Raw genomic sequence first — 2669 nt, forward strand, 5'->3', positions numbered from 1 at the left:
AGTAGCATCTATTAATTTTTTTGGCTACTCAAACACACACACACACACACACACACACACACACACACACACACACACACACACACACACACACACACACACGCAAGTTCACGCGAGCATGTGTCAGTTGCTATTATGTAGATGTCTTCTCAAACGTCCAGCAAGAAAATGAAAGGACTGGTCGGTCTTTTCGAGGCGCAGCAGACCACGGCTAACATTTTGTTTCATGGAGACGCAGGATGACCCAATACTAATTAGTTGTTTCTTTTTCTCTCCCATGTCAAAATTTGATGGAGCAACATTGCAGGGTTTCAGTAAAATCAAAGAAATCTTTTTTTTTTTTTTTACATATTGGCACTACTTAGCTACAAGCTTCAATGGATTTAATGTGATGGACCAAAACAGAGCAGTGCATGACTGTGAAGTAGAAGGGGGAAAAAATGATATAATGTTCAGATTTGTTTTAGAAATAAAACCCCAAAATGTTAGTTGTATATGTTTTTGCATACTCCTCCCCCCTCCACCCCCCCATTTGCTTTGATACCACCAAATAAAATCCAGTGCACCCTGTTGCTTTCAGAAGCCCCACAGCTTATAAAGGGGTTTGTTAGAAGACATCAGTCATCAACCGACATCATTAAATAGAAAGAACACACCGGACAGGTCAGCAGGTTTTTAAATAATCAAAAACTCTGAAATGTAGCTCGAACCTTCTGTTACAAAAGTGTTGCATATATTAAAAAAAACTGAAAACAAATTTTACTTCTCATCATATCTAATGCCTTGAACTTAGCCTTTGTCTCTAAGAACCTCCTACTCTTTCAGACACCCACCGTTAAACAATGCTCCACCATTATGAGGTTTTTAACTGCTCTCAGGAGAGTTGGACTGAGACGACGCTCGGTTTCTTCCACCAGGTGTTTGCCAATTGCTGCTGCCGCTAGTCTGGAGGAGCTGTGTTGGGGAGGGACTGAAGCTCCGGCGGAGCTTTGGGGGAAAAGGCGGGGCTTTGTAGGAGCGGGTGTTTAGGCATCTCCGAATGGTTGCTACGGGAGATTCAAATATTCCTCAAACATGCATGAACGAATCAAAGCAACACTCCAGGTATGTTTTTGATGACGGAACAGCATGAAAACATGTTATATACTGTTTTTTGGTTATAATGTCACAGGATGAAAAAACGCGTAAGAGGATTCGCCTTCCTACGTACTGACTGAACGGAAACAAGAATTTAATCACAGGCAGATTTCTACGCTGTTTGTATGGTTTTCTCCCTTCAAACTCACTCAGGTGAGCCATCTATACAAGAAATATCTGCTTTTTCCTTTTCGTTGTTCTCCAATTCCCTGAAGACTCTCTACTTTTTTGCCAACCCACGCACAAGCACAAGTTATAGTTTTGGTTTCAAGGTTTCTTTTCACGCACGCACGCACGCACGCACGCACGCACGCACGCACGCACACACAAAAGAAGCAAATTAAATTGTTTCACCATGGTTCAACACATAATGAGTTTTGGAGCTTTTCTGACAAAAATATGAATGAGAGAATGTTATTTTTTATGGAGGTATATGAGAGTTTTTTTTGTACTAAGTTAATGGTTCCTGCAAGTAAATAACCATCAGACACAAACACATTTAAATCAAAATGTGTGTTTCAGGTTTTTTTTATCCAGTCTATAGACATTTTCTACAATCCAAAATCTTTTACACACAACTGAGACATTTGGCTTCGCTATTGTTTAGAATCCATTTTTTTAATATTTAAATGAACTAAAAAAACAACAACAAAAAACGGCACAATAAAACATTTTCTCATTTTTAGTAACAAAAATGGGTTACTGCAAGGGCTTCTCATTGCATTCACAGAAGGATCTGAACAGTGGATGTCGAACAAGTTTAGATTTTTCTTACCTTTAAAAATATCCCCACCCAAAATATAAATTTATTCGCTTAGTCAGGGTATATACAGGGCAGAGAATCCTTGCTTTTTAAAGGTTATCAAGAAAGTCTGAGGTATACAACTCAAGCAAAAGCCAGTCAAAAAAAAAGTGAAACTGGAAAAAATAAAATAATAACAAATATATTTAAATAAAGAGGAAAATGGAGGTCGTAATTGCCTTCTAGGAGCACATTAGTGGGAGATGTCGCCGTAATTTGTGCTGTTGTGATAAATGCAGTTGTTTTTTACCTGCAGTCACAAGAGTAAAACAACCAAAAGAAAAAACAAACTCAAGTTTTGGACAGTCAGTATATACAATGGGGCATACAGTCTAATTTGAAAATAGAAGGATTGTTGAAATGCTCATAGTTTGTTTTTTATTTGCTTCATGACGAGTACACAGAATGTCGAGAGGAAATGACAACAAGAACCCCAAAAAATAAAACCCAGGATGTACGCACGCACGGTTTCAACTTACTCTGTATACGTCTGAGCCCAAATCAGGTTCTGATACACATGCAAGTTTTGAAAGTGGATTTAGAAATAACAGTATTGTACAAAATAATAATTAAATTTTTTCGTCTTTTTTTTTTTTTTTTTTCCTTTTTAATATATTTATATATATAATTATCAAAATACACCTTCTTTCTTAGCACCACTATATACTTTTTGTTTGTGTGTGTGTCATGTTTTTGATCAAGCACCATTTGTTGTTTTCGTACAGCACCT

This window comes from Poecilia reticulata, linkage group LG20 (assembly GCF_000633615.1).
Source record: "Poecilia reticulata strain Guanapo linkage group LG20, Guppy_female_1.0+MT, whole genome shotgun sequence".
Classification (NCBI taxonomy): domain Eukaryota; kingdom Metazoa; phylum Chordata; class Actinopteri; order Cyprinodontiformes; family Poeciliidae; genus Poecilia; species Poecilia reticulata.